At 42.5% G+C, this 24,779-nt stretch overlaps 1 pseudogene; it reads left to right on the top strand.

Moving 5' to 3' along the window:
- Nucleotides 1–319: 319 nt before the first annotated feature.
- On the top strand, nt 320–13,660 carry LOC117707312 (small ribosomal subunit protein eS8 pseudogene; annotated as a pseudogene).
- Nucleotides 13,661–24,779: the final 11,119 nt, after the last annotated feature.

Genomic DNA, 24,779 nt, shown 5'->3' with positions numbered 1-24,779 from the left:
CAAGATTGAGAGCCAGTATCTATTAAGTATATCTGCGTTAGACAATATGTGTTTGTTTAATTATTTGTTCTAGAGTGTATCTAGCAAACAAAGAGAGTACATTGTAATGCAATGATAGTAGCAGAAACAAGGTTAAACATATCTTTAAGGTAGTCATCTTTAACCTTTTAATTGTCAATCTTTAAATTAATATTGAAATTAGTTACCAAGGCAGGGTGGAAATCATATGAAAACCTTATCTTAAAAGTGTCTTTAAAGACTTTAAGTCAGGCTGTTTTAAAGTTATAAGGCAGTGAAGTGGTAACTGCCCATAACAAACATGGCGGATAGTCCTGAGACTGCCTTAAACCAAGATGATGCGGAAGCTACTGCCAGCCATGTGACCGACCTTAGCTGAGATGGCACTGAAGTGATAGCTCCACCTGTGAAGGAAAGTCACGTGTTATACCTTAGAATGGAATGGCCAGAAGTGTTTCCATGTATCAGCAGACAAACACACATTTTGTCTGGTGGATAGGAGGTCTCTACTTGCCACCACAGGCAGCCTCTGTCACTATGCAGGGAGCAGTAGGCTGAGCTGTGCACAGAATGGCTCAGCTGCTCTGTGCTGCACTTAGGAATCCCTTCTCCTGCCACACCTGGCTTAGAGCTGGTGTGGACCAGAACAGAAGGGAATCAGGGATTAGAGATAAAAATTTTCCTGGAAATAGAAATTTAAGACAGCCTGCTGGAGCAAACAGCTGGCAGCGGAGGTGGACAGGGGCAGGGTAGGCAGGAGCATGGAGGCATAGGGAGTTAAGTCTGAAATACGATGTGGAGAGTGATGGTAAAAATCAAAGGGGTAGGAAGCCAGGAGCAGAGAGCAAAGGAATAAAGCGGTTGGGAGGGGAGGTGGGGAAAAGCCTAAGCAGAAATCTTCCCGTTTTTCGGATTGCTGGCAAGAGTTGTAAAAGTTTGTTTTGATTTTTGTTTTTTGTTTTGTTTTTAAAGTGCCATTAAGTGGCCATTCAGAGTTATTATCTAGTGGGTATTGGGACCAAATTTAGCCTGCGAATTCAGAAGCTTTTAAGATGGAGAGGTATCCCAGTGGGGAACCTAGAAGTAGTAGTGAAGACTTTTCCTTTGGGTGAGAGTAGAAGTTATTAATATTATCCCTGTTGGCATCTGAGAATAAATTAATACCTAGAAATGGACAGTCAAGCCAGATCACCAGATTGTCATGTAATGGCGTGGGGACTGAGCTGTGGGCTGGTGCCCAGGCGAAGGTGGGAGAATGGTTTACCTAGGCCTAGGATTTTCCAGCAGTGAGAAAGAAACCATCTCAGGGAGAGAGAGAGAGAGAGAGAGAGAGAGAGAGAGAGAGAGAGAGAGAGAGAGGTGTCACCGGAGGGAAGATGTCCTAGAATGAACGATCAGCAAGAAGGCCAGCCATGACAATAAATGCCTTCATTCTCAAGGACACCAGAGGGTGGTTGAAATCTCAACAGCCCTCCCTTGGGACCAGGGGCCATTTACGCTGACCAGTAATGGGGGATGCTTACCAATTCTCCAGTGTTTGGATGGAGGTTTAACAATCCAGTGGCTGGAAAGTCCATGTGACAGTGGGAAATATGAATCTGTGAGTTTCTAAATCCAAGTCTTGGCATCAAGTGTTGTGGTTTTAAAAAAGCCAAGGGTATGTTTTATAGAGTATGGTATGGTGAAGTGGGAGGGGGAACCTCAGCTGGCCCATGCTAAGGCATCCCTTCCCCCTGAGGTACCTGCCATATGACAGGTGTAGTATAGAATAAAGGTTATTTGGGGGCATGGGAAGGGGACTTGGAAAGGGAGTAGAGAGAGAGAGAGAGAGAGAGAGAGAGAGAGAGAGAGAGAGAGAGAGAGAAAGAGAGAGAAGAGGCTAGCCAGAACACATAAAGAAAAAGTGGGGAGGGGGAAGGGGAGAGAGGAAGAAAGGGATCAGAGAGAGAAGAGGATCAGAGAGAGAAAATGTAGGCCTGTATCTGCCCCGCCACTGGGCACAACCTCTTAGGGAGGCAGAACTCAGGGAGTTTGACTGCTCTTATCCCATGTTGTCACCAGAATAGGTGCTAGGCTATAGGGAAGTTCAGAGACAACGCTCTGGAGGTGGGAGAGCACAGTCTGAGATGTGGGAAAGCCAGAGCTGGTTTGAGGGTTTCTGGGTCTGAAATGAGGTCGGGGCCATGAAGTTCTCAGACTCTTGGACATCCAGATGCCACTGGGAGCCTCAGAAGAGCAGAGAACTGAGTCGGGGGCCCTTGGGCTGAGCTTGTCTCAGGGTGATTGTCCTTAGTTTGATGGTAGCAGTCTGGGTGGAGCTTGTGGCTGGGAGCAGAGGGGCCTTCTATGGGAGATTAGGCTGTGGTTCTGTAGGCAAAGACCTTCTCTATGGCTCTCCATGGCTCTTCATGGCTCCCCATGGCAGATATTGATAAAAAGAGACAGTTCTTGGTTCCAAACAGTTTATTGTCATGGTGGAAAATGGATGTGTAAACCATACCCATTTCTCAGGGTGAGCCTGAGATTTAAATACCTTCTGCAGAGAGAAATGGCTGGGAAGGAAAGCTTATTGGCTAAGCCCTCTGGGCCTCTAGGAACCTCATTAACATGGAGAACTCTGTTTTGGGCCTACATGACCATAGGACATGTTTCTTTTATGTGAGAAGCATGACACATGTTCCAAGTCAGAAGTCTGGCAAGGACCTGGGAATCTCCTAAGCCTCAGGTGTGTGCCCACTGAGTCTCCGGTTCTCAACCTGCTCTACATTACCAAACTTCCTGGCATGGTTTTATATCCCACAAGAAAAGGGGCAGAGAGAGTGAGGAGGGCAGAGAGTGTTCTTTTATAGCAAGCCAGGCCTACCTGGCTGTTGCCAGGTAACTGTTGGGTGGAGCCTAGAGGGAATGACAACACAGAACAACCTCAGGGAAACTGTTAAATATGTAGATATATGCTTGTGGTGGTTTTAATAAGAAGCCCATAGGTTTCTCCCTCTATAGTTGAACACTATTTGAACACTATTTGAACACTGATCTCCAGTGGGTGGTATAGTCTGAAGAGTTTTAAGTGTTGGAGCCTTGATGGAGGAAACAAACCCCTGGGGGAGGAATTTGAGAGGTTGACCTGTCTCCCAATTTCTACTCTACTCTGTTGCATTTGAAATGTGACCTCTCAGCTATCTGCTCTAGCTACCCACCGTCATGACCCTCTAACGGCACCACAATCAGCGTGGAAATAAACAATTTCTTCTATAAGTTGCTGCTGGTGGTGTTATCTTATCGCCACAACAAAGGTAACTAATACAGTGTTATAATTTGCCCCCAGGCCAAGAGATTCTGAATGAACATCTGTGCTTTCTCATTAGTGATAAAGATTCACATTCAAATGTTGGAAACAGTGGGCTAGAAGGTTCGATTCAGTGGGGACTGAAGCTGGCTCCTATTGGCTTTCAAGAGCTAATGCACTTATGTAAGGGCCATGGTGTTTGTGTCTACAGCAGGATGGTTCATGGCTCACCTGCTCCTTGCTGGCTAAGATAGTCATGCTTCCATAAAACAATGTTTACGATGAATTGTTTCGGTCGAAATTCCCTGTTGAGCCTCAGTGTACTTAGGAACATACAGACACTCAGTTGCTAGGTTCCCAGCCAGACTCAGCAGCTTCCCTTAGTGAAGGAAAAAGAAAAGAAAAGAAAAGAAAAGAAAGACTTAAGGAAATGATAGAACAAACATTTGAAAAGCAAGGAAAATGAAAAGTTCCTGTGGGGTGTAAATTTTAAGGATCTGGAGTTCTGGACTTTACTATGGAATGGGGTGAAGATAAACACAAGTGTACAGACCAGCTCGGAGACATGTCTTACCTTAAATCAATTCAGCTCTGCTTTTAAAAGCGATTTCAGACTAATGCACATCCAAACATGAAAATCTCTCATACCATACTCCCCCACTGTATTTATAGTAATTGGTATACACACACACACACACACACACACAGAGAGAGAGAGAGAAAGAGAGAGAGAGAGAGAGAGAGAGAGAGAATAAAAACACTGAACCTAGAACTAGAAGGAGGCCACCATACTTAATAACTTACCAGTTACCAAAGGTACAGGGAGATTGGAATGTTGGGTTACCAAGGAGAGTCCCCTGAGTTAGAGACATGCTCACACTCTCCAGTCTTGGGCATAATGTTTCAGGTGTGAAAACCACTGCTTTAATGGGGGAGGGAAACCTTACAAGTTCACTCACTTATATGAGTAAAAAAGAAAATCTTAATAAAGAAAACATGTAGAACATGGGTTGGAGAGATGACTCAGTGGTTAAGAGCACTGACTGCTTTTCCAGAGGTCCTGAGTTCAATTCCCAGCAACCACATGGTAGCTTACAACCATCTGCAGTGGGATCAGATGCCTTCATCTGGTGTGTCTGAAAACAACCACAGTGTACTCACATGCACAAGATAAATAAATAATTTTTAAAAATGTAGAGCAGCCTGGTTCACAGAGGAAATGCAAAGTGTTCCTATCTTCAGGCAGTGGGAAGATGAACAGAGAATGGCCCCATGGATGCATCAGCAGTGTGGACAGAGTGGAGGAGTCTTGTGTCAACATCAATGATTGATAGATTTTCTTATTATTTTGCAAAGGCAACTCTCTCATAAGGATTAAGTAACTTTACAAATCACAATTCAAAATATTCTTCTGTCTCAGCTTGAGACATTGAGAATATACTTCCACAGAGATGTACTGATAGCCTGTGTTCCATATATCAGTAACAAACATGATAGAAAGACATCAGATGGAAAAATTCCCTTTGAAAATAACCTCTAAAATTAAAAAAGCAGAGCAATAAATCTAACCCAGAAGATAAAGGATCTCTATAATGAAATCACTATATCCAACCCATAAATTACTGAAGAAATTAAACACCCCAAACACCAAATCATTCAATTAATAAGTGGGCAGATGAATTGAACAGACAGTTTTCTAAAGAAGAAACACAGTGGTAGATGTAAAAAAAAGAATTAATTTTCTTTTATACATGGAATGTAATTTAAATAGACATATGTATGCATATATGCAGTTATATGTAAAGAAAAAATACAAATGTATATATTATATATACATATATGCATACATATAAACATGCAAATATAAATATACACACATACATATATACACATATACACATATATACACATATATACACATATACATATGTACATACATATACACATTTGTATATATGTGTATATTTGTATATATACATATTTGTATATATGTACATATGTATACACATGTACACACATATACACATTTACATGAATGATGAAATAGAGGATTATTTGGGACCAGTACAAAGGAAATAGGGAATGAGGGAGGAGAGATTAAGAGAGTACAATGGTATTTATGTATGAAAATCTCATATTGAAGGCTACTTTTTCATATGGAAAATATAGGAAGTTTATGTATTTAAAAATATTTATTAATTTACTTATGCAATTTTTAAAATATAGGATTTTTTTTAAATGTAGGAGTGTTTTGTCTGCATGTATACCTACATGCCAGACAAGTATATCAGATACCTATATAGATGGCTACACGCAACCGTGTGGTTGCTGGGAATTGAACTCAGGACTTCTGAAAGATCAGCAGTGTTCTTAACCACTGAGCTGTTTCACCAACCCTTCAAAATATTTTTAAAAGGAGAAAAATGAAAGGATAAATAAAATGGGACGGGAAAACCAAAGTAATCCATATGTGCGGGACTTACAGCAGTAACTGTCATGCTCCAATCCCTGCCCAATAAGAGACTCTGAGGGTGCATGGTTTAAGAAGGCAGGTGCTACGTGCAGGGGGAGATGATTGTGAGGTATGGGGACAGGCATTCTGGGTAATCGTTGCATGAACAGTGAGATTCTGCGACATCCAAAGAAACAGTAGTCAGTACCCGAGGCCGGAAGTGACTTTCCTGCCTTGGATTTTCCACGAGAGCATTGCAAAAGTATCTGCTTTTGTTATCAGGTGATGATCTGTGGTGACATTCAACCCACATACCTTCGAATCAACCTTTTCCAGTCCACGGAATGTATTCAATTATCTTGTCTTATAAGCAGGATCACTCTTAAGCTTAGACATTTAAGAAGGAAAAACCAGGGAATAACAGTGACTCACGCCAGCTGCTCCCAGTTCGCTCTCACTTGAGCTCTCTCCTCTCACCGGAAACAATGATGCACTTGAGTCCTACCCAAGCTCCGAGGGACCCTGTAGCACAGCAGACATGTTAGATCTGGTTTTCATTGGGTATTTCCCCGCTTTTGATCACTGGAGCCCTGCTTAGATGATCTGTGTTTGTGAGTGGACAGAAGAGAGGCTTTGCTGACTGAAGCCCAGTGCCAGGGTCAGGATCGTCCAGGTTACATACTTACCTAACGAGGCACAGCGGCAGTGAGAAAGCTCCGCTCTTGTGACCCAGCTGCTTTATCAAAAGCCTCAGTTCCTATTACTGTCATATTGAGAATAATGTTTCAGCATGAATTTGGTATTAGGGAAGGAGCACAAAATTAATCGGCAATAAATCCTGTAAATTCTGAAAAAAATTACTTTGTAGCCCACTTACTGTTTTTTTCTTTTACTGAAAAATAGATTCTTTTCTCATACAATATATCCTAATTATAGTTTCCTCTCCTTCTATTCCTCCTCCCCGCCTCCCCTCTTTTCCAGATCCACTCCCTTTCGGTTGCTAAGACACAGGGCCACTCTCTGCACACTGACAGTGTGGTCCCATTGCCAAGGACAATGCCCACCTAGAACAGACTTCTAAGGGATAACAACCAAAGATGCCCCAATAAAATATAAGATGAAGCAAAAACTATACTGAAGTTGGCCATGGCAACCCAACAGAAGAGTCTCAAGGGCAGGCACAAGAGTCAGAGGCCCATTCCTTCTCACAGTCAGGAATCCCATACAAATATTAAGTTAATAGCTATAGGAGATATACAGAAGACCTAGTGCAGACCCATGTAGGCCCTAAGCTTGCTGCTTCAGTCTCTGTGAGCTCATATGTGACTTACTTAACTGACTCAGGGTCCTCCACCTCCTCTAGCTCTTCCAAGTTTTCCACTTCCTTTTCCACCAGATTCCATATTTACCTTTCTAGATCTCAGTTACCTCACTCAGGATAATTTTTTTCTCAGTTCCATCCATTTGATGGAGACCTTCCATTTTACACTTTCTCTCCAAATTGTCTCTGACCACGGTGGATCTCTGCATCTGTTTCCGTCTGCTGTCGGAGGAAGCCTCTCTGATGATGATTGTATAGCAGAATACCATCAGGAGTCATTCCATTGATACTTTTTTTTTTTTTAAGAGCAGAAGGGTTTGGTTTACCCAGGACTCTGGGATGTCTAGTCTCAGCTTCTTGGTCACCCAAGCAGCGTCTGGCATGGTTCCGTCTCATGGAGAGGGCCATAAGCCCAGTCAGTCATTGGTTGATCACGCCCACAAGTTCTGTGCCACCGTGTCCTTAGCATATTTTTCAGGCAGGACAGATTGTAGGTCAACGTTGTGTGGCTGGGTTGGCATCCACATTTCTCTTTCAGAAGCCGGCTATCTTAGTTAGGGTTTTTATTGTTGTGATGAAACACTGTGACCAAAAGCAAGTTGGGAAGGAAAGAAAGGGTTTATTCAGCTTACACTTCTCCATTGCAGTTCATCACCAAAGGAAGTCAGGACAGGAACTCAAATAGGGCAGAAACCTGGAAGCAGGAGATAATGTAGGTCATGGAGCGTGCTTCTTACTGGCTTGCTCCCCATGGTGTGCTCAGCCTGCTTGCTAATAGAACCCAGGGCCACCAGCCCAGGGATGACATCACCCATAATGGACTGGGTCCTCCCCCATTGATCACTAATGAGAAGATGCCTTACGGCTGGATCTCATGGAGGCATTTCCTCAACTGAGACTCCTTCCTCTCTTTTGACTCTTCTTGTGTCAAGTTGGCATACAACCAGTCGGAATACCTGCAGAGCACCTTCTCATACCAAAGAGACGGACATATAGGCACCAGTTCAACTTTTCCATGTTCAATGAGTTGTGTGGGCATTGTCCTTGGCAACGGGGCCCCTCTGTCCATTTGCAGAGAGCAATCCTGTTTCTTAGCAACAGCCTGGGTTGTTTGGAAATCTTTATGGGACAGTCTTGGCTAACAACTCATTTGAATGTAGCCCAGTCTCACCACTGGAAGCTTCATTTGGCAATAAGAGATGGCCAGCCAGTTGAGACTCCATAGAGCCTGCTACTACTCCATATACCCAAATCTCCATTAGAATAATCTTCATACACTCCAGGAAGCTTCCACTGCACTGAGTTTCCTTATCACCCGCAAAACACAATTTGCCACACAAATACAATTGTCTCTCCCTGCATTCTCTCCTTCCATCCCATCATCCCCCTTTTCCGGCTGATTCCTATCTCCTACTACCATCCCCACTTCCCTCCCCCCCAGTCTGATATCTTCCTCCCAGGGAGATCCATGTCCCCACTATCATGCACTTAATTTAACGGCTATTATCCACTTATACACCACATTTATCTTTCTGGGTATGCGTTACCTCACTCAGGATGATTTTCTTTTCTAGTTCCATTCGCTGGCCTACAAACTTCATGATGTCATTCTTTTTAAATGAGTAACACCCCAATTTCTAAATGTTGAGGGACTTCTAGGTTGTTTCCAGTTTCTGGCTATTACAAATAGAGCAGCAAGGAACACATTGAGCAAGTGTCCTTGTGGTAGGATGGAGTGTCCTTTGGGTATATGCCCAAGAGTATAGCTGGGTCTTGGGCAGATTGATTCCCAACTTTCTGAAGAACCACCATGTTGACTGTACAGCCATAGTGCCTGTACACGTTTGCACTCCCACCAGCAATGGAGGAGTGTTCCCCTTGCTCCACATCCTCTCAGCATGTGCTGTCTATCACTTGTGTCATTGATCTGAGCTGTCATTGACAGGTGTTAAGATGAAGTCTCAAAGTAGTTTGGATTTTTATTTCCATGATGGCTGAAGATATCGAACATTTTATTAAGTGCTTCCCAGCATTTCAGATCACTGTATTTCAGACTCTGTTTAGATCTGTGCCCCATTTTAAATTGGATTATTTGTGTTTAATATCTAGCTTCTTGGGTTCTTCGTATATTTTTGATATTAGTCTTCTACCAGATGTGGAGTTGGCAAAAATCTTTTCCTATCCTGTAGGCTGCTTCTTTGTCCAAATGACAGTGTTCTTTGCTTTACAGAAATTTCAATTGCATAAGGACCTATTTGTTAACAGTTGATTTTAGTGCCTGCATTAATTAGTGTTCTGTTCACAAAGTCGTTCCTGTGCTAATGAGTCCAAGGCTATTCCCTACTCTGTCTTCTATCAGGTTCAGTGTATCTGGATTTATGTTGAGGTCTCTGATCCACTGGAACTTGAGTTTTGTACAGGGTGATAGATACAGATCTCTCTGTATTCTTCTATATGCAGACATCCAGTATGACCAACACCATCTATTGGAGATGCTGTCTTTTTTCCCCCAATGTGTATTTATTGCTTCTTTATAAAAATTCAGGTGCTCATAGGTATATAGATTTATGTCTGGGTCTTCATTGATCAATGTGTCTGCTTCTACGCTAATACCATGCTGTTTTTACTACTGTACATCTCTAGTTCAACCTGAAATCAGGAATGGCAAGACCTCCGGCTGCTCCTTTATTGTTCAGGATTGTTTTAGCTATCCTAGGCTTTTTGGTTTTCCACCTGAAGTTGAGAATGATCATGTCAAGGTCTGTAAACACTTGTGGTGAAATCTTGATGAGGATTGCATTGACTCTGTAGATTGCCTCTGGTAGGATGGCCGTTTTTACTGTCGAGTCTATTGATCCACGAGCATGGGAAATCTTTCCAGCTTCTGATACATTCTTGAATTTCTTTCTTCAAAAATTTCAAGTGTTTATTATACAAGCCTTTTAACTTACTTGGTTAGAGTTACCCCACCCCCCAAGATATTTTATATTATTTGAGGCTATTGTGAAAAGTGTTCTTTCCATGATTTCTTTCTCAGTTTGTTTGTCATTTGTATATAGGAGGACTACTGATTTTTTTTGGGGGGGGGAGTTAATATCCAGCTACTTTGCTCAAATTTTTATTTATTAGCTATTGAAGTTCTCTAGTTGTATTTTTAGGGTCACTTATATATACTATCATATCATCTGCAAGTAATGATACTTTGAGTGCTTCGTTTTTAATATTTATCCTCTTGAGTTGTCTTATTGCCCTAGCTAAGACTTCAAGAACTGTATTGAATAGACACACAGAGAGTAGACAAGTTTGTCCCCGATTTTAGTGAAATCTCTTTGCATTTCTCTTTATTTAAGTTGATGTAGCCCACTTATTGTAATGTCAGTCAACTATGGTTTTTTTTGTTTGTTTCAGGGAAGAATAATTTTATAGTTTCTTTTTATGTATACTTCAAAAGAAGATTTATTTCTTATGTATACAGTGTCCTCCCTGCATCTATGCCTTCACATCAGAAGAGGGGACCAGATCTCCTTATAGATGGTTGTGAGCCACCATGTGGTTGCTGGGAATTGAACTCGGAACCTCTAAAAAAGCAGCCACAGCTCTTAACCTCTGAGCCATCTCTCCAGCCCCTTATGTATATTCTAATATAAGAGTACTGCACCAGTCCAACTGAGGTATATAATTAGTGAGGTCATCACCATGGATCTGCATTGCTGGGCTCACCAGAAAATCATACTTCTTTCTGTTCTGTAGGAAAGAAAGCGAATCTCCTTTGTCTAGCACTAAATGCTAGCACTCTAGGGATGGCCCTGTGGCTTAGACTCCAAATTCCAAATGACAAATCATACTTAAAGACATTGATTTCCTTTACTAGGAAGTTTTATGACCTTCTGCATGGGCTTCATCTGCACTGTGTGTTTGCTTATTGAATTATGCTCATGGCTATTTTTCTTGCCGAATTATTTCTGTTTAAAAAAAAATCCTCTCAACAAGATACCCCTTCATCCCTAGTCTTATGTAGTCATATGCCAAGCTTTTCAGTAATAAAAGGGGGGAGTAACTACTGTGACTAGAGCTGTGGGTTTTAAAGGAGCAGAGGGACCATCGACTGCATCCCGAGGGAAGGAGGAGGATGCTGATCTTCAGAGTTTAACCTGAAGGTTCTAGACTGCAGCAGATCTCTTCTCCTTTTGTTATACCCGAGATTCTCCTCTGGGTCCCTGTGCCTGAGTTAATCTTCCCATTACTTGAGTGTCCACTTAGCAAATGTTAAGGGAAAGAGATGTCAGTAAAAGCTGTGAGGAGAGTCTAGTGGACATTTGAGGACCGGGCACCCCAGGAAGTTTGCATCAGTTGATGTTGGAAAAGCTCTGAAATGTCCAACAGAAGAAGCTATGAGGTTTCTTGGTAGTTTCCAAGGCCCTGGTGGGAGAGTCCAGCACCTATGCACAGGAACACTGGCATTGCTGTGAGTTTACAGACAGAAGAGACTCTGGCTGCCTGGAGAGACCAAGAATGATTAACCTCAGAGAAATGGGGTTCTAGCCTGATCCCTGCTTTTGGATACCCCTGTTCCAGTCTTCCTCCAGCTGCACACCCCACCACTGGGGCATGGAAATTCCAATGTATCCAGTTATGCCGTGCATCTCTAACCACATCCCTAGCTATCTGGGAACATAAAAGTCCTCTTTGGGACTTCTAAAGTTTCATGTCACTGTCAGATCAGCAAAAGGCAGCCCACCTTTAATCTTGAGTTGCCAAGCAGTGGCTGTTTGAAGGACAGGAAGAAGGTAGTTTGGAGAAAGCTTGGAAATGTAGGCTGAGGTGTACCACACTTGTACATATGATGTTGCAGTAACAGACAGCACTGAGGGTGGGAAGAACTCTGCTCTAACCCTGTATATCATGGAGAACTGTCCATCAGTTGACATCTGTCATGGCAGGCATCATAGATCACTGGGCAGAAAGAGTTCCCTAGACTTCCAGAAAGCCTTTATGCATCAGTGGATACAGAAGAAAAGAGAAGAGAAGAAATAAAAAAGAAAGAAAGAAAAGAAAGTCATTATTATAAAACCAACCAGCCTTTAATGTATGCCAAATTTTGTGTTAAGACTTTTCAAATATTTTAATCTCATTTACTTAACTGTTATACATAAGAAATAGGACTGCTACAGTTTTATACATAAAGCAATCAAGACTGAGAGAAGTTAAGCAATCTCTCCTGTTAACACAGATTGTAAAGGGAGACCTGGGGGTTTTAATTAAAATCAGTGCTTTCTACCGCCATGCTATCTCTCCATTTGCAAATTTTGGTGCTCTGAAATGGAAACAAAAATCTCTAGCTAATAAAGAGGACAAGAAATAAGCAGGAACTATCAAAGAAAATAAATGGCTTAGAAGTGGGAGGAACAAGACAGAGGTCAGGGCTTTTTAGTGGTTCAAAACCAAATTACTCTGTCAATTGCACAGGTCTCTTACAAACAGCTACACCGCAGAGTCAAAGAAGGTCTACCTTTCAGACGCCCATGAGCTGTTGGCGATGAAGGACTTAGTTCCAAGGAGGAGTTACTTTGTTTCTTTTCCTTTCTCTTTATGACCTAAATATAGTTTATTTGTGAGTGGCCTTTCTGATGGGTTCACTGCACAGTCTTCACAACTGGGGCGGTTCCTTCTATGTCTTCTACAGGATTATGCCACTGAGAATCCGAATTGTAACAATCAGATAAATCAAGGGAGCCAGGCATAAAGTCTGGTTGAGAATTTTTGAAGAAGAAAAAAATGTAACCAGAAAAATGTTGTTGATTCTGATATTTGTTATCCATGGTGCTGTGCTTAAGGGTACCACAGTAAAAACAAATCAGATAGTTTGTTCTCTCAGAGTTACTAGTTTTGTGACAAGAAATAAATTGAAAAATAAAACTACTCATTCCAGCCAACACTGAGCAATGGACATCTCTTGGGGCAACTGGTAGAAGTGCCACATGATCAAGATAAGAGAAAGCTCTATCATAGGAACCGGAAGTATGAGCTGGGATGGCCTGCCCCTCATAATATACACACAGTCTGAGTTCGAGGAAGCAGTAAGGAGTGCCATGCCCTGAGATGGGATGTGGGGAACTTTTTCTAGGGCTCTGAGCATTGTACTTAAAAAGCAAAGGTTATTAATGTTGTCTACCATACATCCTATAATGAGCTGGTCTGCACCAAGACCCTGGTGTACAACTGCGTTGTGCTTATTGACGGTACACAGTACTGCCAGTGGTACAAGTCCCACTATGCCCTGCCCCTGGGCTGCAAGAAAGGGGTCAAACTGACTCCTGAGGAGTAAGAGGTCTTAAACAAACAAACAAACAAACAAACAAACAAACACGATCAAAATATTCAAAAGAAATATGACAAAGGGAAAAAGAATGTCACAATCAGCAGTGTTCTGGAGGAGCAGTTCTAACAGGGCAAGCTTCTTGTCTGGATTACATGAAGACCAGGCCAGTGTCGCAGAGCAGATGATGACCATATGCTACAAGGCAAAGAGCTGGAAGTCTATCTGAGGAAGACACAAACAAGCCGTCCTTCACATCTTATGTAATGAAGGTATTTATTATTCCTTGTGCGGAAAGCAGGGAGGAAGGAAAAATAAGACAAATAAATAAAATAAAACCATGCCTGTGACTTCCCAGAGAGCAAAGGACAAAAGTATTTGTCCCCTGAGCCTGTCACTCACAGTATTCCCCCAGTTAGATTTCTAGTCAAAAACTTCACTCTTCTCTCTGGCCAGGTAGACCAGCACTTCCCTTCTTAGCAGTTGCCAAAACGTAAAATCACAGACAAACCACAGCAAAATGGTCTGGCTGTTGTCACCTCCCCATTACCAATCAAGATGGCATGTCTGTCTCCCCATGCCACTGGATACCTCTTGGTGGAGACACTAAATTAGCATGTTTGGTATTGTTTCCTTGTTGGTTGTTCTAATTCCAATCTGGACCAGCACTTTCTTCTACAACCTTGCCGACCTTCTTTGGCCTTGTCTCTTTTATCATAACATTCTTAGCATGTGTAGGGTGGGATCCCAGGGTGACTTTCCTTCCTCACGGTGGTTAGTGATATTGGGCACTTTGGTGTCTTTTGTATTCAGGTCATTGGCCATCTTGAAATCAGGCAATTTGCTTCCTTTTATTAAGTTGCTTGAGTTTCTTCTGTATTTTGCTTATTAGCCCCTCATCAGATGCATGGCTCATTGATACCTTCTCTCACTCTGTAGGATTTTTCATCCTTGTGTTTTCTGCTCTATATAGGGTTTTGTTTTGACTTGGGGATTATTTGATGTTTGCCTGTTTTTTCTACTTGTCCCTTTGCTGCCTGTGTTTGGAGTCAGATTCAAGAATATCTTCACCTGGACCAATGCTAAGAGGTTTTTTTTTTTCCTATTCTTCAAAAAATGTTTATCTTATTCTATTTTATGTGTGAGTGTTTTTTGCCTGAATGTAGTTAAGAGCACCTCAGGCATGCCCAGTACCCACAGGAGTCAGTAGAAGGTATCAGATCCCCTGGAAGTGGAATTATAGATGGTCAGGAGCTATCAGCCACAGAACGTAGCAGCCAAGGCCTTGAGCTGCCTCCTAGCCCAGGAAGCTCCGGGCGGGCGGGTTGTAGAGAGCCACACCCGGGCTTACGAATAATCGCTATTGCAGGATGGCGCCCACATCTGCTGATGATCTTGGCGGATAGGTTCTGTGCGCAGACGCAAAGGCTAGGAGCGCACCAAACTCACGGCCCAACCCCGGGGCATTATATGAGTAACGAGCAAGCAGCCAATCAAGTATGTACACGCCGCCTTAAGGGTTATTTAAGCGGGCACCATTTGGGGTCTTTTGTCTACCTCTTCATGATACAATAAACGCTTGCTGCAGAAGGATCCGGTACCCACGTGCGTTCTTGCTGGCGAGATGCTCCCACGGGTTAGAGTTCTCCTTACAACAAAATACAATGTAAACTGTAATAACAGTGCTTTGCTGATTTCTTCGAGTTGTTGTATGTATTTACTAACATTCAGGGCGTACATTACAAGAACTCCTCAATGTTAGTCAGAGGTGCAGGTGGCCAGGCACCAGAGCAGTCACAGAATAAGTGAAATCCTCTTATAAAGAGAGAGACAGACAGACAGACAGAGAGAGAGAGAGAGAGAGAGAGAGAGAGAGAGAGAGAGAGAGAGAGAGAGAGGTTTTCTTTTTTCTTAAGCTTTTCCTTAAGCTTTTATGTGGATGGGTGTTTTGCTTGCATGTATGTCTCTGCCCCACATGTGTGCTGTGCCAGAAAAAGCTAGAAGAGGGTGTTAGATCTCCTGGGACTGGAATCATAGACAGTTGTGAACTACCATGTGGATGCTGGGAACCAATCCTCTGGAAGAGCAGCCAATGCTTTTAACCTCTGAGCCATCTCTCTAGCCCTGGAAATACGATCTTATTGGGCTCCATGCCTTCAACCTGTGTGACTAACTCTGGGTAGTCAGTGTCAGAACAGAATCGTAGGATTATCTCACAGACTCATCTTGATACTTGTGTATTATGTTCACTGTGATGAAGGGCTTTACTGACATCTGGATGTGTTTAACACAGAAATTTAAATTTAGAAAACAGGAAATGGGGGGGGGGCTGAAGATGTGGTTCGGTCAGTAAAGTGCTGGCCATTCAACCATGATGACTGAATTCAGGAGTGGAGCTGCCCCCGCCCAGCCTCTTTATTCCTGCTCTGGTACAAGTAACTACGACCACCAGCACTCAGCCAGGTAGCACAGCACCTGGAGTTCTTCTCCATGCTAATGAGGCATCTCAATAGCCTTAGCCTTCAGCCAATGACCGCACTTCCTGGATAGTCTCACGCCCTTTCCCAAAAGTATATAATTCCTGGTTTATATGTTCACCCTGAATAAAACATATGTGTCCACATCCACCCAAACAAAGACACATGAACAAGCTAAGATAATCTCAGGGAACTGCTTCATTAGCGATTGCCATTAGATTCCCATGGGGAAGGCCTTCACATAAAAGAGCCAACCCAGAGAAGGCCTGTCTCTTCTTCTACCCCTCCAGCCCTCTGTGCACACTCCTATAGGACCAGATCCTGCTCATCTCATGCCCTCTCCCAGCTTCAGGCCTGGACTAAGTACAGGGGTGCTCTGACACCCCAAGGGAGACTCAGACCGCTGACTTCTATTCCTGACTTCCTCTCTGGGTGGTGCCCAGATACCTCAAGAGGGGCTCGGGAGCCACAGCATTTGTTCCAGACCCTAACTTCCCTTCTGGTTTGGCATGCTGGGGTGCTCTTATGCCCAGAAGAGAACCATAGACTTTGGACTCCCCACTCCGGACTTTACCCTGCCTTTCCTGAGCTGGTAAATTGGCTGTGTCCAGACACCGCCAGGGGAGAGGCAGAATTTGGCACCACATCAGACAGCCTAGTTGAATTGACAAGCTTATAGGTATATGTGTATATGAATATGATGTATATTATATATATGTATATGATGCATATGTAGTTGATATAGATGTAGATGATATAAATGTATATGATGCAGACATATGTGCTATAAATGTATATATGTGTATGTATATGTATATATATACATATATGTAGCACATATACATACACACATACACACACATATGACAGACAGCAGTAGAGAAGCAAATAGTGGAAGATACACGGCATAAACTTCTGCCCTCAACACACACATGAACAAATACATGTGTATATTCTATACACATGTATGCATGCACACACACACAGGATAAATTTGAATTTGAGGACTTTGTTATTTATCTTACAATAGACTAGAAAAACAATGTTAACGCTGCTAGTGACGAAATGTGAGCTGAGGGCTCCAGGAGGAACGTCACTGTCCCATCCAGCAAGCCCTTTACTCAGGGGCAGCAGTTGGCATGGATAAATGATGGCTCATCTCAATCTGCTGGTGATAGTAATTGTGGTCTGCAAACTAGCCAAAAATATAAATGCATTCAAAGCAAAAGTTAGCAAAATAGATTATTCTTTTTTTTTTTTTTTTTTTTTTTTTTTTTTTTTTTTTTTTTTTTTTTTTTTTTTGGTTTTTCGAGACAGGGTTTCTCTGTGTAGCCCTGGCTGTCCTGGAACTCACTCTGTAGACCAGGCTAGCCTCGAACTCAGAAATCCGCCTGCCTCTGCCTCCCAAGTGCTGGGATTAAAGGGGTGCGCCACCACCACCTGGCCAAAATAGATTATTCTGACATGAGAGATTTTCCAGGCAATATCAATATATGTTATCAACAATGTGGTACCTTGTCCTGTCATTTCACGTAATTGTGAAAAAACACAATGACCTAACAGTTGTGTCTAATGGAGTTAAAGTTGGGCAGTAAGGGTATTTATCAGCCCTCCTGCCCAAGCAGAATTTAGCCTTAGGTCTCTCTTATGGTTCCTAAAATCACATTCTAAGATCCTTTGCCTAATTCTGTGTGTGTGCTCCTGTACACATGCATGATAAACAAAACAAACGAAGAAACAAACAAAAAACCAAATTAAAAACCTGGCAAGCATTTGATTCAATGACTGCTTTTTCTTTAACAAGAACAAAGATAAAGTGAGCTTTCCTCAGAGTCACAAAAGAAGGGCTGCTCCCTCCTCCTCAGACACCGAACAAGCATCTGTGGTCATAGCTGGACTTGTAGACATGACTGGATGCACACCAGGACTTGGGCAGAGATCTCTTGTTTATAGGGTAGTGTGTCTGCTCACATAACATGGTTGGTTGCATCTCTGTCTGTACTGTAGTTTGTCTGCCCATATAGCATGGTTGCCTGGCTCTTGTCACTTCAAAATAGGATGCTAGAGAAGAGGAAAAGAGAGGGAGAAGGAGGGGGAGATAAGACTGATGGGGAAGGGAGGGGAGAGGAGGAAAAGGGGGGAGTGAAGTGAATATAATATGTTTCAAAAGGCAGAGGAGGGTCAGGCCTGGCATTACCTATCTTTGCTCTGAGCTCAGAAGCAATGACAACCTCTAGGTTTTGCTGAATGTGGTTTGTCCACATTCCAGAATAGTCTTTAAGTGTAAGCACAGTGGGAGCTTCTTGTGTGCATGGTTATTGGACAGTGTGAAGGGTTTCTCTTCCATTTTTTGTACATTCTATCCTGCAGCTTTTTCCTATGGACAGGGCCCCTTCTCCAGCTCTTGACTGGACACACTTAGATCTGATCTATTGCATATATACCTGGGAGATGTAATTTAAAAGAAAGATGATACAGAATGAGATACATTCTTTCACTAAGTAACAGTACAAGATGTCTAGACTTTCAGTACCTGTGACAGCACCAGTTCAGAACACTTACTAGGCTTTAAAATATTTCCGGTGGAAACCAGGCACACCAGGAGCAGAATACACAATGTCAGGGATAACTAAGTCATTAGGGTTGGGATGTAGCTCAGCATAACAGCACAGGCTCATTCTTGAGGTTCTGAGTTCAGTTCCCAGTACTGACCCCCCCCCCTCCTTGCCAAAAAAGGGGGATTCTTTTAGAAACCTTGTCACAACAGAACAATAGAACTTTAGGATGTTAAATCATTGAATAAGAATACTATCATTCAATGAGCATTCAGTATGTGCCACATATTGTGTTGAGGGTGTCCTTTGGGTAAGAGCTGTCACTTTCTAACAGATGAGGACAGGTTCCCAGGTAGCATCCCTTGTCTAGGCAGGAATGGGTCTCCACCCTAAGCCCGTTTTCCACTGACAGATGCAGTTAGTTCCCACTTGGTGGCTTTAAACACCAAGCTAAAATAGAGTTTCAAACAGAACAAGAATAAAAGAATGATTTCACCTTAAAAGGACCCAGACAAGACAAATGACAGAAACAGAAGAGGTCAAAGCTATCTTGTACAGTTCACTCAAAGGCCTTGTAGGGTCAAAGAGGAATAGTTTATAGAAATGGCATGCAGAGCCAGCCATAACCTGCTGCCACATCCCCAAAGCACAAAGGAACAAACAGACCAGACATACTCAAAGCCCCTGCTGGGCATGTAGGAAGTAGGTAAGATACTCGGCTTTATATTATTTTTTTGCCTTTGTGACCCAAACTGTTCAGTAAAATGATTTTGTTCTCAGATCCTCTGGCTTCACCTTCCCTGAGAAAATCCAAATGGAGATAGGAGATTTGTGTCAGGAATTCCAGGGAATCACTGGCCTTGGCTCTCTGCCCTACAGTGCTGGTCATCATCTGGGTATATGCTAAGTCATTACTAGCGTGTTCAGCTCTGAAGCTTGGCTTACATCTGGTCCGTATTTTATCACCATCTTTGCAAGAATCAGCTACTTGGGATGAATTCATTTCTGTCATTCCTTCCTGCCATAGCTGTATTGCAAGGCTGGGGGGGGGGGGCGGGGAGAAACACTTACATACTGAAACATACTGACTTACATTATCTTGTGCTCATTACTGACCTGCCAGCCTCTCTGAAAATGCATTTACTTAATTGGTTTTCAGGTAAAATTTTGGAAAATTTCAATTCCCTTTTCTTTGCGATCTCATTGTGTGGAAGCAAAACTCATTTGTATTCCCAAGGACTCTGAGCAGCTTCACCCATTTTTTTTTTTTCTCAAAAGTTCTGTTTCTCTGAGAATCCTTAATTCTCCTAAGAATATGGGATTCAGGAGAAAATCTGAGGGCCAAGAAGTCTGAACTGCTTCCTGAAAGCCTCCAGGGGATATCTGATAAGGTGGATATCTGGTGTGTGTGTGTGTGTGTGTGTGTGTGTGTGTGTGTGTGTGCGTGTGTGCGTGCGCACGCCCCTAATGCATGTTCTTCTCAGCCTACATAACCTTCAGAAAGAAAACTAACTTTTGACATTTCCATGTCATAGCTCCATATCAACATTGTGGGTAACACCCACAAAATAATACTAATTTTCTAGAATTGCCAACTGAGTTGTTGATGTTATTTATGGGGAGTTTCTGCCCCACTCTTTCCCATTTAGCTCCTGAACCAAAGACATAGAGACCTGGTATTTTATTTACAAGCTGCTGGCACTGTGCTGAGCAGGTTCTGAGCTATTTTAGCCCAGGTGAGCTAACAATAACTATGTGAATGCCCCATTACTTGCCAACTGAGTCTTGCTATGTTTCATGTGTGTCCTCAGTGTGAGCTTTCTTTGGCCACATGCTCATGGTTCATCCTGCCTTGTGGTGACCTCTTTCTTCTACTCTCTTCTCCCTGTGATGCCTACTTGAGACTTTCTACTTGATCTCTAGTACTGCCTCCTTTCTCTCCTGCCCAGTCACAGGCCCTAGCCTTTTATTAACCAATCAGGGACTATTGGAGGAGCATTCTTTATAGAACACCAGTTAATACAATAGCCTTAAGATCAGGTAGCAGTTTGGATAGGGGCACAAAACTCAGCTTCAGAATACACAGTGCACAAGACTAACCCCAACACTGAGGAATGTTTCATTCTTTTTATTTGAAAATAGATTTATAAGGAAAGCTATCTTGTAAACCTGAGGCTTCCTAGAGACAGTTTTCAGTCAGAAAATGGTAGGAATATTTGCACATTAAATGCATTAGAGGAACATGTTCTTTGAATTACTACCCTAAAAGGCAAGAGCAGACTCCTCTCAAAAGTTAATCTCTGATCTCTACACATGTGCCAGTCTGTGTGGACATATGCATGTGCACTCACATGCACACACACATACACACACACACAGGCACACACACGTGCATGTGTATGAATATAAATAATAAGTGTTCAGTTCTATTAATAAATAGAACTGAAAGGGGAATTTTGTATGTTCCTTAAAGAAAGAGAAAAGAACTACCTGTTTATTTTTCAAAAATGTATTTTGCTTTTTATGTATTTATATGTGTTTGAATGTATGTTATATGCATTCAATACCCTAGGAAGACAGAAGGACGCACTGAACACTTGGAACTGGAGTTATAGATGGTTATGAATCTCCATGTGGGTGCTGAGAACTGAGCACGGCTTCTCTGTAACAGGACCCAGTGCTCTCAACCCTTCGTGATGTCTTCAATCTTAATTACCTGCCTTCTATTCTCTCCCTTGCAAATGACAGTCCATCAATATTTAAATGATCTCTCCCATTGCCTTCAAAACATTGTGGAGTGAAATTATAAAAGTCACAAAACCCTTACAATGTAAGCAAATTTGTTGCTAGTCTTGGTTTGCTGGGAGAAACTAGGCAAAGATACTTAGCACTTTGTAGTATTTCCCACATGGAATCAATTTAAAGCACTGTTTCCAACTTGGGTCTGTGGGCAATATCCTCTTGCTGCTCTTTCAAAGATCTTCCCATGCCACCTTGACCCCTGACACACTTTCTTTAAAAGACTGAAAAAAGCGCTAAGGAAACCCTTTCTAGACATGATATGCAGTTTTCTGGCTTCATTCCTGTCCTGAATGTTGTTTTTTACTTCACAAAGGCTACTACAAGCCATCAGATAAGGGGGATTTAGGATTTAAGTTTCAAAAAGCATGAAGTATATACCTCCTCTCTGTGTTTAATTTGAGTAGTCAAGGTGTCATGTTGTTTGCTAAATAACATTTAAATGTCTATCACAGCAAATACGACTTGCAAGCTGTCTTGCAATGGGAAACCAAATGCATGCATGTGGCTGAAGTTCTGCAGATATAACACAGTCAATAATTCACTCAGGCATGTAGCAGATACTAAACATTGAGACACAAACAGCACAAAACAGAAGAGACAGGACATAGCCTTGCCCTTGTAATGACAAGACTCATGTATGGAAGTAGACATTTGACAATTTAGCCCTTGTGACTCTGTTCAAGGGAGAATCTATCAGGAAGCTATATCATCTGAGGTGAGGAGTCAGGCATGTTTCCTTAAACACTGAGTCTTAGTTCAAAGACTGAGATGTGATATATTTCTTTAAGGTCTTCAAGCTGCGACCTCAATCACTCCTGGAGTCCAGTAAGACCCAGAGAGTAGAGAAAGATGTCCCTCGGTAGGAAGGAGGAGGGTGCACATGTGCAAAGGACAAAAGGTCATGGCAACTAAAGGAACATAAAAGAGGATGGCAGAAAATGGAGACATGTACAGGGCAGTCAGAAGAGACAGTGATGACAGCCATGCTTCACCAGTATAGGGTTAGAGGAGATGGACAGGAAGATGAGTCTTGAACAGGTAGAGAAGAGATACAGCTTAAAAGAATATAAGACGTGATGTGTAAATACATGTGACCGCAGATGCCGGTGGGTATTGCATATACAACTACATGCAAATACAGGTCAATCTTTGTAATCTTTACTTTAGAGATGATAACTTCATGCTCAATATCCTGCTCAGCAGATGAAACTGCTCCAGGAAATGACTTTGAATAGCAACCATAAATCTTCACTAGTTTGTTGACTGACATTAAAAAAAAAATAATGTCAGTGAGAGTGTTTCATTGGTAACAAGAGTGGCCTTCAAAATTAATGAATTGACTCTGGTCCATTATGCAGACACTTCTGGGACCTCGTGAACAGAGTTCTGAGAATCTGCTGAGCCAGAAGCCTCTCACCTCTAGGAGTGATATTCAAGCCTAGAGTCATCTGCTCTGCATTCTGCTTCACAGAGGAGTTCAGTCCAGATGAGCTGAATGATCCTGCTTTTTTTTTTTTATCCCAACCACAGTTTTCCCTCCCTCCTCTTCTCTCAGCCCCCTGCCTCTCCTCTGCCACCCCCCACTCACTCCTGCTCTGTTTCTCTTCAGAAATGGGCAGGCCTCCCATGAATATCAACCAAGTGTCGTATATCAAGTTGCAGTAAGACTAGGCACCTTCCCTGCTATTGCCTAGGCTGGACAAGGCATTCCAGTCTGAGGGAAGGAGTCCCAAAAGCAGGCAACAGAGACAACCCCTCCTCCCATTGTTAGGAGCCCCACAGAAGAACAGGCTCCACAACTGAAACATATATGCAGAGGGTCCGTGTCAACCCTCTGCAGGTGCTCTGGCTGGTGGTTCAGTCTCTGTGAGCCCCTGTGAGCCTGGGTTGGTTGGTTCTGTGGGTTTCTTGTGGTGTCCTTGACCCCTCCAGCTCCTATAATCCTTCTTCCCCCGTTCGTTCCTCTGGATTCCCTGAGCTCTGCCTAACGTTTGGCTATGAGTCTCTGTATCTATTTCTCTCAGTTGCTAGATGAAGCCTCCCCCTCTAACGACAGTTGAACTAGGCACCAATCTATGATTATAGGAGACTATTATTAGGAATCACTTCATTGACTTCTTTTTCTTTTCTTTTTCCTTATTCATGTTTGGTTTTATTTTAGGTCTCCAGGCTACCCAACTTCTGGGTCAACTTTAAGCACTGGTTAACTTTAAGCATTAAGAGTCTTATTTCTACCAGGTACTGGGTATTGTGATATCTACTGCGGGGATGGCGGTTATTTTCTCGGGTTAAGCCAAGTGCCATGGAGGCCTCAGAGCTGGCCACAGAGGCAGCAGCCACACCATCGTCTCATGGGCCCCAGGGTCACACCACTGAGGCAGCCAGCCAGTGTCAGACTCTAGTGAGGGACCATGGAGGACCATGGAGCCAGTGGCTGTCTGTTTTGAATATTTCCCCCTACACAGGGCATCAACATGGGACGCCAATTTGTTGCATAAATCTCCAACCCAAATAAGCCTGGTCAAAGAAAACACAACGCAACAACTGTGAATACAAGCTGCACACCTAGATTGGGCAGATTTACCACTACAGTACTCTATTCCCCAGCTATGAGATCCCTTATTTTTATTTATTTTTTATTTTTATTTTTTATTAGATATTTTATTTACACTTCAGATGCCATCCCCTTTCCCCATTCCCCCCCCCTTAGAAAATCCCTATCCCATGCCCCCTTTTCCTTTTTGCATTTATACATTTTTTTTAAAATAATGTTAATCATAAGCGTTGTAAGTTTGGAATTGTTCAATCAGAGGTGTAACCCACTGACCAACCTAGATATAACAACTATCTTTGACTGGTGGAAATACATGAATATCTGCCTCCCTGTCTCCCCCCTCTTTCTCTCTTTCATCACCTAGCTTCTCCTCTCCTTCTTTTCCTCTTCTTACTCCTTTTCTTCCTCTCAGTACTCCTCCTACCTTAGCTCCTCCTACACATCACCCTTCCTGTTAAAATGAAACTTTTCTCTCAAAATACAATTAGAACATAATTATGCCAATTTGTACCAGTGAGGTACAAGATAGTCCTAATACCCCGTCCATCCTTTTGTTGACTAACCAGCACCTCTGTCATCTATCCTAACTAAAACATTTAGTTCTGAACCTGGCTTTAGGATGAATGTCAGCTGACGACCATCCACTCAAATCTTTTCTCTTAAGGTAAATAGCTATAAGTTTTCAACCCCGTCAGAAATCCAGAATGACTGAGTTAACTATAATTGTGGGAAGCACAAAGCATAGCTTCTAAAACTTAGCCAATTTATAGAGACCTCTGAACACCTGAAAAGCCCCTATACTACCGAACGTTGGAACATCAAATCTTCAGCCTTCTGGCCCAGAATCATCTGACAGACCTTGGTGATGCAGGATTATTAAGGACTGATTACTCTGTCTAGGCAGATATAATCAGTCGACTATTCTGCATGTGTGTCCTTTTCTGGACAGTAATTTGTCTGTAGATGGAGAGAGGCAATTCTTGCCTAGTGGCTGTTAC

Source organism: Arvicanthis niloticus, chromosome 4, assembly GCF_011762505.2.
Source record: "Arvicanthis niloticus isolate mArvNil1 chromosome 4, mArvNil1.pat.X, whole genome shotgun sequence".
Lineage (NCBI taxonomy): Eukaryota > Metazoa > Chordata > Mammalia > Rodentia > Muridae > Arvicanthis > Arvicanthis niloticus.
Note: the sequence above shows the minus strand (reverse complement) of the source record. Positions and strands in the feature narration are given on the sequence as shown.